Source organism: Fukomys damarensis, unplaced genomic scaffold, assembly GCF_012274545.1.
Source record: "Fukomys damarensis isolate Sample0158 unplaced genomic scaffold, DMR_v1.0_HiC HiC_scaffold_39, whole genome shotgun sequence".
Classification (NCBI taxonomy): Eukaryota; Metazoa; Chordata; class Mammalia; order Rodentia; family Bathyergidae; genus Fukomys; species Fukomys damarensis.
In genome coordinates this window covers 73,248,134-73,272,463 of record NW_022900951.1, presented here as the reverse complement: position 1 = coordinate 73,272,463, position 24,330 = coordinate 73,248,134, and the positions used below count along the sequence as shown (strand labels likewise).

The following is a 24,330-nucleotide window of genomic DNA, read 5'->3' as shown; positions in this document are numbered from 1 at the left end:
TCCATGGAAGCTCTAAACCTATTGATTGATACCAATCACACCCAGGTGGAACTTCCCTTGTACATACCCAGAACTATGCTAAAGCAATTTAGCTATTATACACCCTTAATCCCAGTATCACAACCCTAATCCAGCTTCATACACCCTATGATCCTTTTACCTCTGCAAAACTCAACTGATGAATACATGAGGCTTTCGGGGGGGCATCTAGATACAAGCCATAACATGCACTTTTTAAAAGACTTCAACTGTAGGACACAAAGATATTTAGGGTTACCCATGTCTATACTCCATATCCTTCTTTCCTAGACATTTCCCCCCCAAGCCTATCACTCCCAAATCCTATAAAGGTACTATAAATCCATAAATTAATTTAATTGATGAGATAAAGGACCAAAACCCGACCTTAAGATAAACAGTCCACTGCTTTATCATGAAGCTAGCCAGGAAGTCCACAATGACATGGCAGCAGCTGTCTCCCATAGTGGTGGCCTGATGTCTCTATACTTAGAAAGAGCAGTGTTCCACATCTGCTGAAGACATACCCTTGTGCCTGCCCACCCCTCTCTAGCCCTATTAGTCTTTCTGGGCCTGAGATACTGACCTTCACTGCTCAGCTAAGTTTTCCAAGGATTTCATTTCTCTAAACCTTTCCACCTGAGTAGACCTAATGTGTTGTTATATTAGGGGAGCATGAGGAATGGGTAGTCAAGACACTAGAGCAAGAGCCCTCTGGGGCCTCAGGCAGGGGATTGAAGCTGAAACTTTCACGGCTTATGAGTGAACTGTGGCACCAACTGGGCTGTTGCATGGTAGAGAAACACCAACCAAAGAAGAGAAGACAGACTGAGCATATCATGATTGGTGAACAACTAAATTTTGTTCACCTGACTCATATAGACTTTGGGGAGAGTTAAGAGACATAAGAACTGGAGGTGACCAAAGAAGGCAGAAGGATTTATTAGCATCCAAGTAAAGCAGCATGCCAGTGGTTTAAAGTAAATATTTTAGCCAATCTTCCAGAGGCAAGATACCAGTTTTTAAATCTGGGATAGGAAGGCAGAGTTGAGGCTGAAGAATGCAATGAGAGATAGAATGAGGAAGTTAGCTTTCTTTAAACCTAAAATAGAACTAAGGCTATAGCAGGTGGGGTGGGTTAAGCTGACAATTCAGTCTTTTGTTATAAATAGAAAAAATGAAAAAAAACTAAATAAATTGGGAAAGAGTTGTTTGGGACAAGGAAGGGAAAACTGGAAATGGGCCCTGCCTTTCCATTCTTTTGGCTTCTTTCTGTTTTTAGGGCATTTTTTAGAGTTATTTTTTTCTCTGTTGAGAGATTTGTTGGTATCTTAGTTGTTTTAGTAGAAAGATGTGCAACAGGCATTGAGTAGGGTTTTAGACTGTTGTTTATGAAATGCATCATGATATGGGACAGGAATGGTCCCACTGATCCTGAATCTTGATAGGTGGTGTAAGATTTTATTGAGGCTCTCCTGTTGGTCCTATGATAAGATTTGGTAGGTGAAAGTAGTTTTCCCACTCTGGCAGTTACTTCTCTGGGTATCTCTAATGTTGTTATAAGGGGGACTATAGGGACTGCCACTTTTTTGGGCAGATGTGGACAGTGATGGTGAAGAGGAGGGATTGGTTTTGGGAGAACACACTGACGTTTGGGGACAAAGAAGCTAAGGTATATGCCATTGCCCAGTGTACAGACACAGGTGGGATTTTTTGGCCACAAAGTAAAAAGATTCCTGATTGGAAAAGACAAGTCACAAGAAGAGGTATTGTTAAGTATATAGCTCCCTGAAAATGAAAGAATTGGCTCACTTTTCCAGATAAGAAGAAACCAGTCAAGGAGGCCTACATTATGGGTTGAATAGAGAATTATGGGAGGGTGAGATGTTAATGAGATTTTGGAGGAAAAATTTAGAGGTGTTTTGTGTAATTAGGCCTGGGGAAGAGATTGAGATAGTGGGTCATCCAGAGAAATGGAGGGGTTGAATGGACTTTCTATTTGTCTCATGTGAGATATCATAAATGATATGATGAAACAGTCTTGGGGGCTTTTGACAGTGATATTTTAGTTCATGAAATGTTTTGCAGGAAGAGACTGTTAAGTGTAAATAAATGTAAATGGGGGACTTGATACAAGATGGAAGGGTCAAGGGTTCTAGAGCCAATAACTGTAATTGTAGGACATTTGAGAAGTTAATGAAACATTTTTGAAAGAGTTTGGTGGCCCTATCTGCCGCGAGTCTTAGGTATGATTTAAGGAGGGTATTATCTTGATCTTTTGAAGGCTGGGCCTAAATTATTTTTTGTAGAGTGCATTTTATCTGGGTGTTTTTCAAGGCTGATTTGGAGGTAGGGATCATCATGTAAGCTGATGATGATAGAGACAGGCACAGCCAGAAATCTTGGGCTACAGAAGAATTTGTCCTATTCAAAAGGTTAAAGGTGAGACTGAGGGAGTGCTATAAATGTTGGGCTGGAGACATTCTCTTATGGGGTTTAGTGTTATTGATAAAAAGAAGAGGGGGCTTATGAAAACTGGATAAATCATGATGATTTGAGGGTAGATGAATTGAGAACCAGTGGTATAGATGGGCTTCTAGAGGTTATCAGAAGCAAAATCTGTGAAATCTCCAGTTGGTCATCTTTGAGGAGTAGCAGAATAAGGTCATAAATAGTAGAGGATTAGTCATGAGTTGGGTCATGTTTTGCCAGTTTGATTATGTTGATCAGTTTTTTCTAAGATTGCTGTGAGGTGGAGAGATGTAGGAATCAGTAGTTGGAGTTTCCACCCGTGTGGAATAGGTAGCGTTGGTTTGGCCTTTGTTAAGGTTGTTGTTTTAGAGAGGAGTTTTAGTCTGGAGAAATAGATTTAAGAGGGAATACTTGAATATTTTGTGGCTGTTGGTGCGGTAAGGATAAGTATATAGGGTCCCTATTATTTTGGTTCTAAGTGTTTGGGGTTGAGAGTTTTAAGGTTGATACTATCTCTTGGCAAGACGGATAAGGGAGTGGCACTGCATCAGATTTTAGAAGTAAAGTTTTAACAAAATTTTGCAGAAATTGGTGAATGAGGAAGAGTAGTTGGACATTGTCTCCAAAAGAGGATGCACTGGGGGTAGTGTTGTCAAAAACAAGGAGGGGAGCATACATCAATTTAAATGGACTGAGGGGATGAGGTGAGTGGGGTTTGGGGGAGTGAATATGTGGAGGGCAATGGGGAGGAGATCTACCTATGTCTTTTAGGTTTGTAGTATGATGTAGTCAGGTTTTTCAAGGGAATAGATTTAATATAGGATAAATACTTTATAGAATTATTTTATAATAGTCATCAAAATTCAGATGCAGAGAAGTGCAAGAGATCTAACCATGCTCTAGAGACCCAAAGAATCCAGCAAAGGGCCTGAATCCCACAGCAATGTCCTGCACAAATCCATCTGAAGGCCTAGAGTCCAAGGCAATATCCTTCATGAGCCCAGCCAGTGGCCTAGAGATGATGGCAATGTCTCACAATTGTCAGTATTAAGGATATACACTGAGAAGACCAAAAGGCCATTGGCAGAAGCTAGAAAGTCTGTGCTGGCAGGGTGAAGGATTTGTGCAACCAAGCTGAGGATTCTACACTGGAGCCAGGGAGTGATGTTCATGGGAAAGATCAGAAACACCCTGATGAGAACAGCAGCCATTTCTGGTGAGAGCAAGGATCTGAGCTTCTCGTATGATGAGAGAAAAGCCAAGTTTGCATCAGGAAAACCACTTGCAGCAAGCTTTTCCAAGAAAATCAACAGCCCATGATATTCCCCTCTAGTTCTCTTGTTATGCTGTTGGCAACAATCCTGAGGTGGGTCTTCTGTGCCCAAATTACATTGATTCAATTCAGGTGGCTATCCAAGTTGACCACTGGTTATGCCACCACATAGTATGAGTCTGGTTAGTTAGTATAGGCTGTGAGGAATGACTTACAGACTGTACAGACTTACAGACTTACAGACTGTAAGATGTTGGAAAAAAAATGAACTTTAAGGTTTTTATAATTAGAGCCACTACCACTAAAATGCAGAGATAACTCAGCCACCCCAGCACCACCTTGTTAAGCTGTTTTGAGAAGTAGGTTATAGGTTGCATTTTTGTGTCAGGAATTTGAACTAGGACACCAAAAATGAATTGCTTTCTGGCCTTTATATATAGGTGGAAAAGTTTATTGGGGCTAGGGAGAATGACTGCTGTCATGGAAGTGAAGGCTGATTTGAGTTGGTTGAAAGCAGAAAACAGAGAAGGAGGAGAGTAAGGGGTGACTGGGGTCTCCTAACTTGGCCACATATAGGGAATTAGCTATGAGACCAAAATATGGAAGCTACAACCAAAAAAAAGTAAAGAGTGAGGAGTTTTGGCCTGCAGAAATGATCACCAAGCCCCACAAAATAGACTTGATCCTTGTGCTCTCAGAGAAAAAGAAAAAGTTGAAGGAAACAGAAAAGCTTGTAAAAGAACCAAAGAATCAATACTCAATTATAAATGATGGCAGTTATTTCTCTGATAATTCTTTTATGAGGGCAACATCCCCATCTAAGACTGTTAACCAAGGGCAGGCACCCAAGATGCCCCAGGTGATGAAAAAGAAAGACCATAGCATGCCTTGTGAGGATCTTCTGGAATCTGAGCCTATGTTGTGGGCCAGACGGCAGAGAAGTCACCCAGTCCCAGGCAAAAGTCCTTTGACCACTCAGAATCCTTCAGTGGGGAGAAAAAAAAGAAGAGGAAGTCCTTGTTTTTGGCCATGTCATACTTCCTTGACTCCTGACAGGGTGAGGAGGCAACCAGAATTGACAAGAAGCTCAAAAACTACTAGAGGGAGAAAGGACCTACAGCTGGCTCCATCTGGGACCCTTGGCTCTGTGAGGTTGGAGATATTCTTTACAGATGTACAGTGGGGAAGGACACCGTGGATCAAGTGACCTTGGAGAGAAACCGGAAGCAAGACAGCCTCAGAGAACACAGTGGTAAAGTGAAGAAGAAGAAAGTCCACCAGGAGGGAAACACCCTTCTATGCCACTCAGACTCTCCAGGTCCATGGAGAGCAGCCCTAGGAAAGGAAAGTAAAAGAAGCCAGTACAAGTTGATGTTTTAAAATATACCTCAATAGCAGACAACCTAAATGGCTCAGTAAGGAAAAAAATCAAGGCTAAGAAAAAGCCAGTTATTGAGGAGCTGACTCAGAAAAGTAAGAAAAAGAAGCAGAAACAGCATTTTGTCAGTACACCCTTGGAAGGAGGAGCCAGACACAGACTTGGAGGTGGTACTGGAGAAGAAAAGCAACATGGTTGAGGAGTGCATAGACCACGTGAGGCAAAAGGCCATGCAAGATGCAATTAACTGGGAGTTGGGCAGGACAGAAGCTTATGAGTCCAGAAAGTAGACAAGAACACAGTTTGGCCAGTGGGATACTGCAGAGTTTGAAAACAAGGAACGGTAACTGAAATTTTTCAAATTTATGGGTGGGTTTATGAATCTGTCTCCTTCACTCAGCCCCCCTCCCCACAATATGACTGCAAGGCACAGTACAACTCTCAGCAATGTGGCAACTTACACCCTGCAACAGAACTTGCAGCATGACTGTGACGGGTCCATAAGGTGGACAGAAAGCTGGGGTGCTGGCCTCAGCTTCTCTGCCACACCCAACAAAGCCTTCTACATTGACCAAGAACACATGCAGGTCTGTCAGGTTGGAAGATTAAATGCTAATGTCTTGTCTTCCCCCACCCCCAAGTGAATAGTGAGCCACAAAAATGAAAGAAAATCAGATTTTGCTTGGGGGAACGGCATATGAGAGATTAGGGTTTTGAAGTCCTGTGTGATTCCCTTATGGGTAGGGGTGATGTGAAGTCTAAGATAGGTCACCTCTGTTTGAAAGAACAGACCCTTGTCTAGAGGAACCCCCTATCCCTTTGCTGCTAGAAATTAATTGAAGAGTATCAATTGTGTATAGATTAAGAGAAGGAATGTACAGTAAAATGTCATCAACATATTAGATAAGGTAGATAGGGTGTAAAGGAAGAGAAAAGAGGTTTTTGGTTAGTTTTTATGGAAAAAGATATGAGCTGTTGTAGAATAACTGAGGAAGGATGATTTAAATGAGTTGTTGAGAGTTCCTGATGTTGGGATTTCTCAAGGTAAAGACAAAAAATTTGGGAACTGAGGTCAAGAGGGATAGTAATACAAGTATCTTTGAGGTCATGAACTGTAAAATGAGAAGTATATGACAGTATTGAGGAAAGAATGTCGTGTGTATTAGGCATTAGGGTAGAGATGGTGTATTAGGTAATTTTCTCATTGCTGAGACAAAATAGATGGCATTCACAGATTAAGGAAGTACAAGTTGACAGCTCAGTTTGGAGAGGTTTCAGTCCATAGTCTCCTGGCTCCTAGGCAGGGTAGCATGGCAGAGGAGCATCACAGAGGAGAAACAGACCATGGCAGAGCAGGGCAGATAGAAGGAACAAAGCAGTGAAGCAGCAGCAACTACCAAGCCTATCTTTATATTTCATCAAGATTACTCACCCTTTGAGTGGTGCCATTCACACTCAAAATAGCTCATACTTAATTCCAGCATCGTACCATTAATCCCAGCATCACACACCCTAGATGCAGCCGCGTCTGAAAAAAAACCTACCTATGAGTGCATGAGGCTTGGGAGGGACATCTAGATACAAATCATAACAGGTGACAAAACTTTTAGAGATTTATGTTAAAAAAAATGTGTGTCCAATTCAATTTATTTCACTTAAAATTATGTTCCTTTTTTTTTTTTTTTTTTTTTTTTTTTTTTTTGGTAGCTGGGTTTGAACGCTGGTCATTGCCTTTGCAAGGCAGGCCACTGAACCACTGAGCTAAATCCCCAGCCCCTAAAATTATGTTCTTAAGGTGCATTCATTAACCTAAAAATTTCTCAAATTTATCCTTCTTTACAAAAGTGTAGTATAGTATTCCATTGTATATTAAAAAACACAATTTCTTCATCCATTCATCTATTGATTAGGATCTGGGTTGTTTCGAAGATTAAGCTATTGAAAATTGTGGTGTGTATATATTGCTGTAGTATGGTGCTTTTCCCACTTTTAGGATGATATCTAGAAGGGGAATAGCTGGGTCAAATGAACCTCTAGTTTTGTATTTTTGAGGAATCTCCAAAATGATTGCCATATTGGTTGAACTAATTTACATTCTCACCAACAGTGGAGAAAGGTTTATTTACCAAGAACCTTGCCGACATTTGTTATTGCTTAATTTTTTTTATATATACTGGGGATTGAACTGCAGTCCTTGCACTTGCGAGGCAGGCACTAGAACCACTGAGCTAAATCCCTGACCCCTGTTATTGCTTAATTTTTTGATGGTAATCATTCTTTCCTGAGTGAGATGGAATCTCAGTGTTGTTTTAATTTGCATTTTTCAAAAGACCAGGGATGTTTAACATTTTTTCATGTATTTATTTGGTGTTTGTAATTCTTCATTTGAAAAGTGTCTACTCATTTCAGATTCTTATTTTTGGATTGGGTCTTTAAATTTGAGCGGTCTGATGTTTTTAAGTTCTATATATATTTTCAGTATTAATGTTTTGTCTAAGGAGTAGCTGGTAAATTTTCTCCCATTCTGTGGATTGTTTCTTCACTCTGTTGCTGGTTTCATTTACTGTGCAAAACCTCTTTAATATGATGAAATCCCACTTGTTGTTTCTTTGTAATCTTTCTTGTGAGATTGGGGTTTTGTTCATAAAGCCTTTGCCCACAGCTATGTCTTCAAGATTTATACCTAATTTATCTTCCAGTAAATTATATGTTTCATTTTAATATTTAGATCTTTGATCCATTTTGATTTTAGTTTAGTGCATGGTGAGAGATATGGATCTAGGTTTAATCTTTGGCATGTGGAAAACCAGTTTTCCTAGCAGCATTTGTTAAAGTGGATACCTTTCTTCCAGTGACAATGTTTGGTTGCTGTGTCAAAGATAAGATTGCTGATAGTGTTTGGGGTTGTTTCTGCATTTCTATTTTGTTCCAATGATTTTTGGGTCTGTTTTTTAGCAGTAGCACACTGCTTTAATTATGGTAGTTTTGCAGTATAAATGCAAATTGGAGATTGTGATGCCCCCTGCCTTGCCTTTGTTGCCCAGAATTGCTTTTGCTATTTCTAGGTCTCTTCTGGTTTCATATGAAATTTAGGATTGTCTAGTTCTGTATGATATGCTATTGGTATTGGCATTAAATCGGTATAACAACTTTGGAAGTTATGTCCGTTTTCACTATATTGGTTCTACCTATCCAAGAAGAAGGGATATCTTTCTATTTTTTGATATTCTTTACAATCTTTTTCAGAGTACTGTAGTTTTCAATGTAAAGGTCTTCTACTTCCTTTGTTAGATTAATACCTAAGTATTTCATTTTTCTTGATGTTATTGTGAAAGGTGTCGCTTCCCTAATTTCTCTATCTATAAGTTTGTTATTTGTGTACAGAAGTGCTTTTGATTTTTAAGCATGGATTTTGTATCCTATTATGTAACTGAATTTGGTTATTAAATCTAGGAGAATGTGGAGTTTTGGGGGTCTTCAGTGTTGAGTATTATGTCATCCACAAATAATGATGACTTCTTCATTTCCAATCATTATTTATTTTATTTCTTTTTCTTATCTAATTGCTCTGGGTAATGTTTCCAAAACTATATCGAATAGGAATGGTGATAGGTTCATCCTTGTCTTGTTCCTGATTTTAGAGAGAATGCTTTCAATTTTGACCACTTTGTATGATGTTGGCTGTTGGTTTGCAAAAAAGGATTTTTATCAGATTGAGATAAAAACCTATTTCACTTTTCTGTAGGGTTTTTTGTTTAAATAATGAATTGGTGTTGGACTCTGTCAGATGTTTTTCTGTGACTATTGAGATGATCATGTGTTTTTTGTCCTTGGTTCTGTCAGTCTGGTATATTACATTTGTTGAGCTGCATATATTGAAGCAGCCCTGCATTCATGGGATGAATCTAACTTGGCTGTGGTGTATAATCTTCTTGATGGTTTGCTGCATTCTATTTGCCAGTATCTTATTGAGGAGTTTTGTGTCTATGTTCATTATCTAGATTGGCCTGTAGTAATCTTTTTTTTTGATTAGATCCTGCTCTGATTTTGGTATCAGAGTAATGCTTGCTTCCCGGAATGAATTTTGGAGTATTTTTTGCCTTACAATTTCATTAAACAGTTTGAGGAATAGTGGCATTAGATTTTTTTTCTAAATTTCTTGTAGAATTCAACAGTGAATTTATAAGAACCTGGGGTTTTCATTGTTGAAAATGTTTAAAATTACTTTTTAAATCATTGATATTGGTTTATTTAGAATTTTTCTATCTTGTTCATTCAGCTTTGATAATTTACATGTATCTTGGAATCTGTCCATTTCTTCTGCATTTTCCATCTTATTAGAATACAGGTTCTCAAAGTAGGTATGGATGATCTTCTGGATTTCTTCATGGTCTGTTGTGATTTTACCCTTTTCTTACTTAATTATATGGCTTTGATTCCTTTCTTTTCTTTTTTGATCAGATTGCCTAAAGGTTTGTCTATGTTATTTAATCTTTCAAGAACCAACTCTTCAGTTAATTGTTATTTTATATTGTTTTCTTAGTCTCAGTTGCATTAATTTCTGCTCAGATCTTTATAATTTTCTCCCTTGTATGTGCTTTGGGTTTATCATGATCTTCATTTTCTAGAAGGTTGAAGTTCAACATTAAATTATTTATTTGAGCTTGCTCTATTTTTTTCCTTTTAATGATTTTATTGGTACACTTCAGCTATACAACACAGTTACATTCGTCATTGGGATCCTGTACCCCCACATCACAGGTCTTGGCTCTCATTTTTTCCCTGTGTCCCTGCCCTCCAAGATTGCTCTATTTTTATGATGTGAGAATTCATCAGTATAAATTTCCCTTATAGAACTGCTTTCCTTGCGTCCCATAAGTTCCATTATGTTTTATTGGCATATTTTTAATTGCAGAAGGTAATGCTTTCTTTAATTTTATATATGATCCATTGGTTGTTCAGGAGGGTTTCCTCTAATTTCCATGTGTTTATGCAGTGTTTATGAAATCTTTTGACATCAATTTACAATTTCATTGGGCTATGATCTGATAATATGCAAAGGACAATTTCAATTTGTTTGCATTTATTTAAGCATGTTGTATGAACTAGTATGTGATCTATTTTTGTCAAAGTTTTGTGTTAATCTGATAAGAATGTGTAGTATTCTGTTGTCATGTGATAGAAAAAACTGTAGATATCAACCAAGTGCATTTGGTCAAATGTTTGGTTCTGCTCAGAAATTTCTTTATTTTTTATCTGATTTATCTATTTGTGACAGTGGGGCATTGAGGTCTCCCACTGAAGTTGTATTGGGTCTTATTTGTTTTCTCATGCCCATTAATGTTTATTTTATATCTTTGGGTGTACTGGTATTTTGGTGAACATATATTTATGATTGTTATCCCTTCCTCTTGGTTTGTTCCCTTACGAAGTATGTAGTGACCATCATTGTCTCTTCTGATTCATCTTGGCTGAAATCCACTTTGTCTGCAAATATAATTGCTACCCTGCTTTTTTTTCCAGGTTTCTGTCACATGGAGTATTTCTTTCCAACCTTTAAATTTCTGACAGTGAATTTATTTTTTATTTACATGTGTTTCTTATATGAAACATATTATTGTATTTTATTTCTCAATCCATTCTTGCCAATCTGTTTCTTTTGATTGGTGAACTGAGACCATTCACAGTGATTATTATAACTGATACATATTGAGTTATCCTTGTCAAATTTTTTCCTGGTATTGGTTTCCTTTTTTCCCCCTTTGTTTAATTGCTTGCCTTTTTGTTGGATTCATTCTATGGGGACTCATGTAATTATTGTCTTTTTCTAGACTATCCTGCAGAACATTTTGAAGTGCTAGCTTGGTCGTCATGAGTTTCTTCAAGTGTTCTTTATCATGGGATTATCTTCTTTATCAAGTTTGAAAGATAATTTTTCAGAGTACATCAATCTGAGATGGAGGTTGTTTTCTCAAGGGGCTTGAAAATCTCTCCTTGACTTAAGGGTTTGTGTTGAGAAGTGTGCTGTGATTTTTATTGATAATCCTTTACAGGTGATTTGTTTCTTTTCTCAAACAGCTGTTAATGTTCTGCTCTTTTGTTGCATTTCTGCAATCTGGACTCATATACCTTGGTATAGATTTTTTTATGATCATGGCTAGTTGGAGTTCTATATGCCTCACTTATCTGTATGTCAAATTCTTTTTTTATGATTGGGAAGCTTTCTGACATTTTTTTTGGCACCAGGGATTGAACTCAGGACCTTGTGCTTGGGAGGCAGGAGGCAGAACCACTGGGCTAAATCCCCAGTTCGATTGGGAAGTTTTCTGGTAGCAGTTCTGTGGGTTCTTTATGTCCTTTGTGCTATCTTCTGGTTTTTCATTGATTCTAATTAATCATGTGTTCTTCTTCTTTGCATCATCTAGCAGTTGTTGAATTGATATTTCATGGGTCCCTTGCTATTTTAAAGAACTTTTTCATTTGGTGATTACAAACTGCAAACCTGTCTTCTAGATCTGATATTCTGTCTTCATACTGCTTGATTATGCTGCTCATATTTTCATTAGAATTTTTAATCTCCTGAGTATCTGTTTGAATCTCTTTTATGGAATTCAGTTTTTTCCTGTGTTGGGTATTCATGGTTTCCATCACTTTCCCAATGTCCTCTAGATTTTTATGAGTATCTACTCTAGGTTTACAAATGACATTCTTCACTATGGTCATCATCTCTTCAGTTATCTGTGCAAATGTTTTTGATTTATTTTTCCTAGACTCATTTATGTGCTGTGTTACTTCTGCTTATGCCATTTCAGAAAGTTCACCTATGTGACTTTTGTTTTCTGCCACCTCAATACCCCCTGGATTAACCTTTTGCAAACTGGAGGTCTGGGGTTACATCTTTCTCCTATGTCTTCTCACTTTCTATTTTTAAATTTGTCTTTTGCATTGATGCTTATAAATTACTTATGATTGCTCTTTTTATTACTAGTATCAAGAACTGTAAGAAATGGCTACTTTTCAGAGATGTCTTCTAAGTGTTGCTGGCTTTTGGCATTTTAATCTGTCCCACAATCCTACCTCTTCAATTTACTAGGGTTGAGAATTTGCGGCCTATTTGACCTAGCACTCAGTTCTTTGGTACTTGAATATAGTATTTTTTATGGCATCCAGACAATCTCAGTATTGGTATACGAGACAGAACAGCTAATTACAGCAACTATGTCACCATGACTAAAGTTATACAATCAGTAATAATGATAGCAACAAGCACAATTAGTAAATGACAAACTGTGATAGCTGTTAATTTGCCATCTTTAACAATATGTACGAGTCATAATTATATAAAAAAATCTAAAACAAATCAGAGAATTATTTCCAGTAAGTACCCACCCAAGCTTTGGGAAATTGGTGAAGAATACAGGAGGAAAAGAAAGAATGAAAGAAAAAACAAAAATAAGAACAAAACAAAAGAAAAAACTAAATATAATGTTCACACTTATAAAAAAAAACAAACAAGAAAAGTCCAAAAGCAGAGAGGAAAAAAAAGTGATTCTTCTGTGATTTTCATTTCCCTCATTCTTTTCTTCCCCAGGTTATTTTTCAGTGCCTGGATTCCAAATCTTGGAGAGGTTGATTTGTTGTTGTTAATCACTTCACCATTTTCCTGGAAGTCTCAGCTTTCAATGATACAAACAACTTGCTGTGGCACATGTGCCATTACTGGTAGGGAGATCTCACTGATAGTGTGTGGTTCCTGGGCTAGATAAAGGTTCAATGTGTGGGAATACTTTCATTAACAGTATAGGAATGTTATAAAGAGAACTGCTGCTAGCAGCGAGGAATTTTGGGATATCAGTTGGAGTCTCCATATGGCTTATGGGTTAAGGAGATATTGTGTCTTGTTGGGAGAAGAAATGAGCTCTTTGAGGGTAACCTTGATAGGAACATAATAAGTGACCAATGAGAGTTCAGTGTCCCACATGATGGGATTGGCTTGTTGAAGTAGAAGGTGAGGGACAATTTGTGTAATCTTGTTTGAAAAGAGAGGTTCGGTAAAGAGAAGAGCAGCTAAGGTTGGCGAGCTCTGGATGTTAACAGTAGATACAATTTTAAACGTTTATCTTGTCATTTTAATGAGTTGGGAAAAGTCGGGAGTATAATAAAGGGATGTGTGGATTTTTTTAAAAGGCATAAAGCAGAATCTTGGTACAGCAGAATTTGAAAATAAGGCCACCAACTCCCATAATAGAAACAGAGGAGGGGATAAAATGTCCCACATATTTCTGTTAAACCCAATATGTTTTTGCCATATGTAGAAGAAAAGAGATCATCTTACTTGCTACCTTTAGACAAACCTTGGGTTCCATTTTGGTAACGAAGAGCACAGGAACTGTAGAACTGGGGCCTATTTAGTTGTCAGTATCAAATCCCAGAAGATCGGGAAAGGACAGATTGCAGTTGGCCTTGGATTTGGAGTGGACAACCCTGTTCCCAGAGATTCAGGGAAATCTGATTGTTTGTCCTTTACCTAATGGGAGGAAAGTGTGGTTTTTAAATTTACTTGTATCTTGTGTAATTTTTAGTCCCCATTGGTGCAACAGTCAAGTAAGTGCTGGACAGAAATGTGTTAGCAAAGAAATTTCGGTGCTGAGAATTTTAACACTTCTGTCACCATATTTCTTCTGATGAATCAGCAAAGTCAAATCACCAGCAAGATACAAAGTGATTACATCTGTAACTGCTTTGAGCAGAGTGGGGATGTTGTTAGAGGTCTTGTTTTAGTTTGATAATTATCAGAGGTAGGGTAACTTTGAGCTTAGAATTGAGTCCTAAACTGGGCAATAAGATCTTGTTGGGATTTTTGGAGGTAGGTTAAGTTTTATTCTGAAGCCCATTATTGAGAACTGTAGGATTCTGACAGATGTGAACTAGACAAGATAGTTGTCTAAAAATGATCCAAACAGGATTATAGTGGTACCTCAGTTCACAAACTCAATTATCTCCATGATTCTATTCACAAACGAAATTGGATGAGAATAAAACAAAAATACTTCTTAAGGTCAACACTGAGCCTAGCTATTGAATATGATTCAGTTTTTAATCCAACTTAGTTTGTGACCAGAACTATGACACCAAATTCATGCACAAAGATGCCACTGTATTTAAGAATAATCTTTAATGGACATTTTTATCAAGAAGAATTTGAAAGCCACATCCAAACAATATCTTTTGTGATAGTTACAATCAGGCCTTGGTAAGACCCCCTTCCTTATAACCTCTGGACCCTACTGTTTGGTAGGGTTGACACAAGTGATTCAATTTTGATTTTGACAGCTTTCACATTTTTAAGGGGCAACACTGTGGTAATATATACCCATTCCATATTTTTCTAATGAAATTGTGTACTTTAGCACATTGGTAGCTGGTTGTGCATCTCAGTAGCTGCACCTTGGGGATACAGGAAGCAATTCTTTTGTTCACCTACATGATACAGTGAAAGGCAAGGTGTGTACACATGTGCAAAATTGTTAAATTGAGATTTTACCCACATAATGCTCCATATAACATTTTTGTGTATGTATTCCTTGGCATCACAGGGGATAAAATACACCCATACCTTACTTTTGTAAGATAAATATGTACTTTACTATAATGGAAGCCACGTGTGGTCCACAGTAGCTGCAACTGGGGAAAACAAACCCATGTGTATATTCACCCACTTGGCAGATGAAGGGCAAAGTGTGTACAGGAGTGCCAAAGCAGCAACATGTAAGCTTTACCCATAAAATGCTCGTTGCTAAATTTCTGTGCATTTAGGATTTCTTTTTTATTAATGTATTCTTTTAATTTTTTGTAGAATTAGCCCAATTCAGTACAATGGTACCTGAAAATCCAGATTTGCAAGTTTGGGAGGAGGTCACAAGTGAGTTATCAGGTGACTCATGTGCTGCTGCTGACTGTGTTGATGATTTTGTCATTGGCCATTTAAGCCAAGTTCTTGTGACAATGAAATGGAGCAAGAATTGACCAATAAAGACACAGGAAATGAAAATCTCTTTGACTAAAATGAAGAAGAAAACAGCAACATATAGTACATATTGGCTAGTCGAAATACCACAAAATAATCACACATGCATGAATGATCCAATGTTGGAACTGGGTCTGAAAACATAATTAGGTTCTTGGCAGGGGTGAAAACTATTTGACAGAATGCCAGCACTGTGATTCAATGTTGGAAATTGTAACAGACAATATGCCACAAGATGTTGTGAAATACAAGTGATGAAATACAAGCATAATGTTCTATATACACTGATAGTCATACTCAAAAAGGTGTTTATTAAAACACCTCACTATCTGAACTGAAAGGATTAATAGGTCCTACTGTATTTAGCCAGGCTTTTTCACAGCAATCACAGGAATGTAAAGGACTTATGGAGAAGTGATGAATACGGGCTTGAGATTTGTAGAATAAAAAAGACACTGAGGGCCAGGGATTTAGCTTAGTGGTTCCACCGCCTGCCTTGCAAGTGCAAGGATTCCAGTTCCATTCCTGGGGGTGGTGGTGCATGCCTATAATCCCAGCACTTGGGAGGCTGAGGCAGGAGGATCACTGTGAGTTCGAGACAGCCTGGGCTACATAATGAGTTCCAGACCAGTCTAGCTACATAGTGAGACCCTGTCTCAAAAAAAAAAACAAAAAAAAAAACACAAAAAAAACAAAACAAAAAAACCCAAAACAAACAAAAAGACACTGAGATTTGATTTCCCTCAAAATAATCCTGTGTCTTGATGACAAAACCACCCACCAAGAAAGAAACTGAACTGATAATCTGGCTGCTGTCTCATATTGTTTGAGATCTTTGATTCAACCTGCCAAGGAATTACACACCATCAGAATACATGACTATTGATGAACACCTTGCAGCATTTCATGGTCACTGTAGCTTTAGGCAGTAGTTTCCAAATAAGCCTTAAAAATATGATATAAAGATATATGTCCTGGTAGATGTACAGACACATATTTTCGAATTAGAAATTTATCCTGGAACTCAGCCACGAATTCTTTAAAATGATATTAACATTTTATTTTTTATAATGACATTTTAAAAGCATAGTTTTGTTACTTCTATACATTAACTATACTTTATATGCAGCCCAAGACAATTCTTCTCAGCTCTGTTGAAGCCAAAATGTTGAACACACCTGCAGCCTAAGGAGGAGTTTTCCCCATCGAAGTCCCCAACACTAAGACCTCAGTCCTGAAGCAGTGGCAGGGACTCTAGTCTCAGCTCAGTGTGAGTCTCAGCCTTGTCTGCACTGATTTTGGCTGAGCTCAGAGTAAGGCCATCATCCCCTGTTGGACAATTAGCCTCAGCTCTGTCTGATGCTCTTTGCAAAGTAAATTTGAAGTTCACCTGAAGTTGAATCTCTGCCCTCAGGGCACACAGTATTTGAAGCTTATTTGTGCAGTACTAAATCAAATGGTGTTGTAAACAGAAGTGTTGCTTCTATCTCCAAATTAATCAGTACATAACATTCAACACTTGCCAGGTACCCATTGATGTTATATTTGTTAACAGAGTATAAGTTGAGTAGCATAGGAACTATATGCAAGAGCAAAACTGAGATTCCCAATGAACTATTGTAAATTTAAAGTACAGAATTGTATGGTGCACTCTAATGTCAATATGGCAGCATGTTGAGCTGGGCTTGGTGGTGCACGCCTGTAATCCCAGCACTCTGGAGGGTGAGGTAGGAGGATCACTGTGAGTTTGACACCAGCCTGGGCTACATAGTGAGTTCCAGGTCAGTCTCAACTACACAGTGAGAATCTGTCTCAAAACAAACAAACAACAACAACAAAAAAAACTGCAGCATGATGGCAAGTTCAACAGAAAACTCAACAAAAATGAAGCTAGAGATTGTAACTTTTTACCAAAAAACTAAGAGCAGAGTAGATGTTGTTGATGAGTTATGCAGAAACTATGATGTTACTAAAAACACAAAGTATTGGCCAATGATTTTGTCTTAATAGATCCTAACATGTGTGGCATGAATAGTTTCAAAATTAACAAAGAATATAACAAGGGCAAAATAGCATAGAGAAATTTTCTTAGAGGACAGGGATCTGAGCTGATAAATGATGACTTATAACAGAGGAAGAACAAAATGTTTCTTCCCAGGGAACAATGCAAAAATTTTTGGAGCTCACTGGTGAGCTGATGGGTGAACAGGTAAGTGCAACATCACAAAGACTAACTACAATTGGAAAACCAAAAAGAGGTGAACTGTGCCATCAAAAAGAACAAGAAAACAAAACATACATGCTATCAGTGTAAGCAATACTCATGCAAAGAACATGCAAAAATCATGTTTAAAGATTGCCTTAAGTGTGAGTGTGCCGTGAAGCAATGATTATTTCTGTGGTAGACTTTTGTTTGTATTTTCATTGTAGTTCACATAGGTATTAATTTCTGATGTTATCATTTAGGTTTTGTAAGCAAGTAAACAGCTGATGTGAAATGTTGATATCTATTCTAAGTACTCATTACATATTTGATATTTTACTTTATTGGTATTTTATTCTCCCACTAAGTGTACACTGTACAATAAAGTAAGAGGCTCCTGACAAAAAGGGAAAGAGGTGATAAGAATAGCCTGCCACACTGGAAAAGAAAGGAAAGCTAAGCACATATGCTGTCAGTGTAAGCCAGAATTGTGTATGGAACAGGATATTGTCATGTGTGAAGTCTGTCTTGAGTGTGACAATTAAAGCAAAGGTTATTTTTGTTCTAGATTTCTATTCGTATTTTCATTGTAGTTCATATAGGAATTTATTTCTTTTGTTATTTTTTTAGATTTTGTGAAACACTTGATGTTGAAATGTTGATGATTATTCTAAATGTGCAATAAATATTAAGAATTTAATACTTTATTTTATTGATATTTTATGTTCCTGTTAACTACACATTGTATAATATAATAAGAAACTCCTGAGCTAGGCATAGTGGAGCACAGCTGTAATCCCAGCACTTGGGAGGCTGAAGCAGGAGGATTGCTGTCAGTTCAAGACCAGCCTGGGCTACAAAGTGAGTTCTAGGTCAGTCTCAACTACACAGTGAGACCCTGTCTCAAAAAACAAAACAAAAAGCAAAAACAAAAAAAGAAAGCCCTGAAAAAACAGCAAGACCAGCAAGATGTCAAGTACGTCCTAAAAAAAGACATGAGGGCTGGGGATTTAGCTCAGTGGTGCCTCCACCTGCCTTGCAAGCACAAGGTCCTGAGTTCAATCTCTGGTACCCCCCCCAAAAAAAGACACGAAAGCAAAATGCATGTAATATCAGTGTAAGTGATAGGTATGTTTGGAATGAGCCAGTTCATGTATGAAGACTGCCTTTGGTGTGATAATTGAAGCAAATACTATTTTTGTTGTAGAGTTGTTTTGGTATTTTCATTGTAGTTCATATAGGAATTTATTTCTTTTTTTTTACACTTTGTAAACAAAAAAATAATTGATGTTGAAAATTTTCATCCTCATTGATAATAAATATTAAAAATTCAATACTTTATTTTTTGATATTTTTCCTATTAAGTACACATTGTTTAATGTAATGACACTCATAATTAAAATTTATAATTCACCAATCAAAATATTATTAAAAATTGAATGTGTGTTAAACAACCCCCGTGATGATTTAATCCAAAATTGACTTGGCACCTCAATTAATTAATATCTTTGGTTGTCCTGAAAGAATTGTTGATTAATCATCATTTATTATTGGCTCTTATTGCCAGGACATTTTTCCAGTTGTTGGTCTCACCTGATCTCATATTGGAGGGAAAATAAGTGACGATTTAGAGTTAGTGTGATAGCCTCTTTTTGCCACATTTGAGAACAGATCTGAGGCCTAATTAAAACAGTAAGAGTAGAAACAGAATAGCCAAATAGAGTTCCTTTTATAAGCTTCATCCTCTGTATACCTTGTGACATACTTGAACCTCCTAGTCCTGTCACTATCTTTCCTTTTTCCATTTTGGTGGGGTGAAATCTTATTACATAAAATCCTATCATCCCCCCCAATTATATATATATATTTGGGGGTGGTACCAGGGATTGAACTCAGGTCCTTGCACTTGCAAGGCAGGCCACCGAACCTCTGAGCTAAATCCCCGGCCCTCCCAAAATATATCTTTATATTTACAACTTTCTCCTTGTTTCCATCTGTATCCTACTTACTGGTTTCTTTCTGTAAAAGCCTACTAGCTGCTTGCATTTTAAAATGTGCCTGTAACATTTTTCTCTCAGAGCTAGCTCACAGATGTTACATTTTCATTAGAGCTGGCTGAATAACATACTTGTAACTAACCTTAAATGGTATATTATCTTTTTACCAGCAGAAAGTAGAAAGAAATGTAAATGATGTTACATTTTATCTACAGCTGACAACAGTTTAAGATTTTATATAACACTGAATGACAAATTAGTACCTGCAGAAACCAATGAAAGTACACTTTAGCCCTGTAACTGTAGTTCAGTAATCATTTCAAAGTTGTTTATAAGAAATGTTTTTGGCACATTGATCAGACAAAAACATTAAATTAAAATACAGAATTTAAAGTAAATTTACCAGTCAATTAAGATATTACCAATCACTTAAGTTTTTAATGGGACCTCACTACCCTTTTATGGGCAGTCAAGAAGGCTGTTCTGTCCTTTGGCATCTTACGACTGGTGTTGAACCTAGCTCATTATTTGCCAGGACCCAAAGTAGGCTGTGTGTAACCAAAGAGCTACTTTTTACCTGATATTTTGTCTTGTAAATCTGACTTGTTTTCTATACCATCTTGGGGATAGATTCCAACTTTAACTTGGTCTGTTGGTTTAGAGCACTATCTCTTTTAATCTTCATCTTTTTGGTGGTGATTTTCCTTGGAATTGATATTTTCTTTTATTTTTTCCTGTATTTACATAGCATGGGCTTGGAGTTTGGCATTTAATCTCTGTTGTTGTTTGGGGGGCACCTCTTGCCTGCTGTGATTTATGTAGATCTTTCTATTCAGTTGTATTGTTTACTAACAAATAGTATTTTCCTTTAATCTCAGGGATTGGGGACCCTGGGAAAATCCAGAGGAGCTACCCATCATGGAGAAAACTGAAGTAAATTAATTCTGGTAGCTTCTTTTTCAGCAACAGGAGGAGTCTTGTCAGGGAGTTCTTACATAGGAGATTAGAGTGAGGCAAAGCTGGCTAGAGAAACAGGTGTGATTTGTTAATTCCAAGGTTCTGGAACACATGCAAAGAGCAGTTCCCAAAGCCCTGCACATGAACTTCTCATGAGAACTTGAGCATGTTTTCAATAGGATTGCCTATATCTGATGTCAGCCAGAGTGTGGGATCCTAGCACCTCCTCTCGGGTCCTGTATGTAGAAGTTCTTGCAAATTTTCTCAAGATTTGGATGGTGCAAAAGGACACAGATGCCAAGAAGAACTCACTGTCATTGTTTTCCTCATGATAGCCTGTCCTGCTCCCTCTAGGGTGTACTCTTACCTTACTTTTTCTTCATTTACTCAGCCCAAGCTCCCTCTGCAGAGCCAGTTTCTCACTCTTCATTTCTATCTTTTCAAGTAAACATTGCCACTGCCTTTTGCTAGTTTAATTCAATTATTTGCTTAAGACAAGAAGAACCTGGAATCTAACTCCAGAAGGACTTTATCTAGTACAATGCCAAGTGACCCAATTTCTTTAAAATCAGCCTTAATTTTAAGTTCTCAGTCAACTTTCTGCCAGTTCTGTACTACTACCCAAATTCTTCCTCGCAATCAACCTAGACTTGAATCTGATTCTGTCCTTAAGTCTGAATTAGAGCCCACTGACTATGCAACCACATGCCATGTGCCCTTTAACTCTCAGCCCTTCTTCACCTCTGCCATCAGAGACTTCCTGCCATCCCCTCTCCACTCCCCTTTCACCCTCTTTTTCTCTGCCCACTAGAAAATAGTTTATTTAGATAGCTGATGAGTAAGGCAGCTAGCTAGGGAAGGGCCTCAGATAGAACTGGGTGATTAGCCATATTAATAATTAAAAGAATAGACACTGGATAAGGACTTTTCCTCAGGCAATATGAGATGCCCAGTCATGCTCTGCAGAACATGTTTCTTTTCATTCTTTTAATAAATGTAAAACATTACCTTTGCACTTGTCTTGACAAATTCTTTGTTTAGCATAGAAAGGACCTAGAAAGCAGCTCGGAAAGGAGCCTCCAGCATGCCAAAACCCAGTAACAAAATGGCAGGTGGAATTAGAAAGTCGATTGGATGTAAACCTAGAATAGAAGTTAGGTTGATGGGGAGGTGTTGAGCTAACAGGGAGATGGGGACTGGAGATGGACTTGCTATGACAAGTGCAGTTCAGGAACAGATGTGGTCCAGGGGAACAGAGCAAGAATATGGAGCAATTCTAGGAGTTTGTAGCTTCCATGGAAATGTTTTGGCCATCTTGAAACCCCCATTCTGTCAAGCTCAGAAGAAAAGTGGCCCTCACCTGGTCCATGGTAGGACCTCCTAGAACCCAAGGATCCCTTTTTTCCTCATCTGCCTAACAGTACCCCAAAAGGCATGGGGGATGGACTCCCTCTAATCTCTCTGGATATAACCTCTCTTGTAGATAGGGTCAAAGTAGTAGGACTGACAAAGTGAATACTGATTAAGGTCCAGAGGAGCTCAACTGAAGCCCTGGACACCCTAGATTTGAGCTGGGAATTCCCTGAGATCCTGGGGTGGGTTCACCTCTCCTGATTGATAATCTGGGTGCCACCTGCTTTTAAACCTTTAGCACAACACTTTAAACCCTTGTAACACTTAAATGGGGTAAGTAGCTGAGCATGTCATGCTGAAGGCTTTGCTGAGAAGCTGTCTACCTCCCTCCCCTTCTCTTTCTTCAAGTAACAAGCTAAAACAGATGTCAAGCAAAGGCTGAGAGTTTGGCCACTGTCCAGTCCTCTCTTTGTCTTTAGATTTGAGGCCTTATGCTCACAACACCTCAGTATCTCTCTGCCAATACAAGGGTCTTCCTTGAGTCCTGTTTCTGTATCATTAATAGCTTCCCAACATCAGTTCCTCTTCTTTCATTAAGTTTATTGGTACATTTTAAGTGTACAATAGTTACATTCATCATTGGAAACTTACACCTTTACATGATGCATCTTGGTTCTTATTTTCCCCATTTCCCTGCCCTCCACCCCTCCCTAATTACAAAGACTTTCTTTCCATTTTTTCCTTTTTTTTCAGCTTTGAGTTTATTGGTACATTTTAGGGATACAGTACAGTTACATTCATTGTTGGGATCTTGTACCTCTACATGACAAGTCTTGGTTCTCATTTTTTCCCCTTGTCCCTGCCCTCCCTTCACCCCCCCCTTCCCTCCTCATCTACAAACATTTTATTTCCATTTTTTCATTATCTCACATTTTTTTCTTTTCCATTTACATTTTTTCCTTTTAAATATTAACAATTTAAGGGGTTGAAGATTTAGCTTAATTGCACCATGCCTGCCTTGCAAGTGCAAGGTCCTGAGTTTGATCCCTGGTACAAAAAAAAATCCAGAAAATTAACAATTTAAGATGACTTTATTACTCACATTGTGCTATTTTCTTAACCCTGTCCCTGTTAGGAAACTTAATGTTTACTATTGAATAGGCATTATGGAGTGGATCTTAACCTGGCATTCTATTTAAGTCTTAAGAAATCTGGCCTGCCTTCTGTCAGTCTCCCTGGTAACCCACGTGAGAGAAGGAACACAGGATATAAAGAGAAAGAAAGAATGAAACAAAACTAGGAGTTACATCTGAAGGTGGGATTCTTGACCATTAAGGGGTGGGAAAGTTCTGAGATAACCAGGTTGAAAATTATTATGTTAGTGTAAGATCCTTATAGCATGGGAGCAGGTAGAAGCTGAGTAAGACTTCTCCATTGAGACAAGTTTGGCATCTTTGACTGGACAATTCTTTGTACTGAAGTACTGCTCTGTGCATTATAAGATATTTAGCATCATTCTTGGACCACTCTAGTTATGACAACCAAAAATCTCTTCAGAAATTGCCAAATGTGTGCTACGGGAAAATTTGCCTAAAGCTTAGAAACACAGCTCTAAAGTCAAGACACTTTTCTCTCAAGTGATTTTTGCTCCCCACTCTCCCCTCGCCTGGTTATTTATTTTAAGCTCGAGCCATAGATAGACTAGGATCCCTTGTAAAGTATCCTCAGTAGAACTGTAGAAAATCTTTGCTCAATACATTCATGTGTTTGCACGGCTTCATGTCTCCACTATAGATATACAATGTTCTTCTCCATTCTTGCTCTGTGGAAGAGAAGTGCCTATAGCATGGTGACACACACAGAGTTTGTTAGGATTGGAGACGTGGGAGATAAAACTAGCAGAAGCACACTAGCTATCTTTCCATAATTTCTGTGCCCTGGTCCTAGAATCAGACATAGGTAAGACTTAGGAACTTTTGTCTGAAGACCAGGGCAGACCTTCACCTGACTGAAGAGTTTGCTTCAGCTGGGAAAGCAATGGAGGCACAGGTCTTTAGGCACTTTGATTTCTCAGGTGTTCTTTTCCTGGCGGGATAACATAAAATTTCATTCCTGAAAAGTCTTAACCATTTGCATTTCTTCCTGGATTGTATTGATATAGTTTTTCCATTGACTTTAATTATGGTATGGTAAGAGGTCTCCTGTTTTTTAGATCCAGCCTTCTTTATCTCCATTGTGAAGTAATAGTCCATTCACCTTTGGTAACCCATGTTAACCACTCTAGCTAGCATTACAATTCTGTATTTAGCCTGTTGACTCAGGTATGAGGAGCTCACAGTATTTGGGTAGGTGGTCTTAACTTCCATTTCAAGGGGATTATTGAGAATCCTGGTGGAAGTATTTTCCCTCTGACGCTAAGACTCGAGGCTAGCAAAGTGTGAAGGCATGAGTACAAAAACTAAAGTAAAGTAAAAATTTTGCTTGTGGTATAGTAGCTTAGTTTACTTATTATGAGTAGACAGTTAGAGCAGCTTAATGACAGGGTCAGATAAAAGAGCTAATTCAGGCAGCTATTTAATCAAGCAACCAGTTAATCAGGCAGCTGGTAAAGCCTAGAAATGTAAAAGAAAGCACAAGAACAGAGAATAGAAT

General features: G+C 38.0%; 1 pseudogene; it reads left to right on the top strand.

Moving 5' to 3' along the window:
• The first annotated feature begins 776 nt into the window (after window positions 1-776).
• Window positions 777-21,615, top strand: LOC104860314 (annotated as a pseudogene).
• The last annotated feature ends 2,715 nt before the right edge of the window (window positions 21,616-24,330 follow it).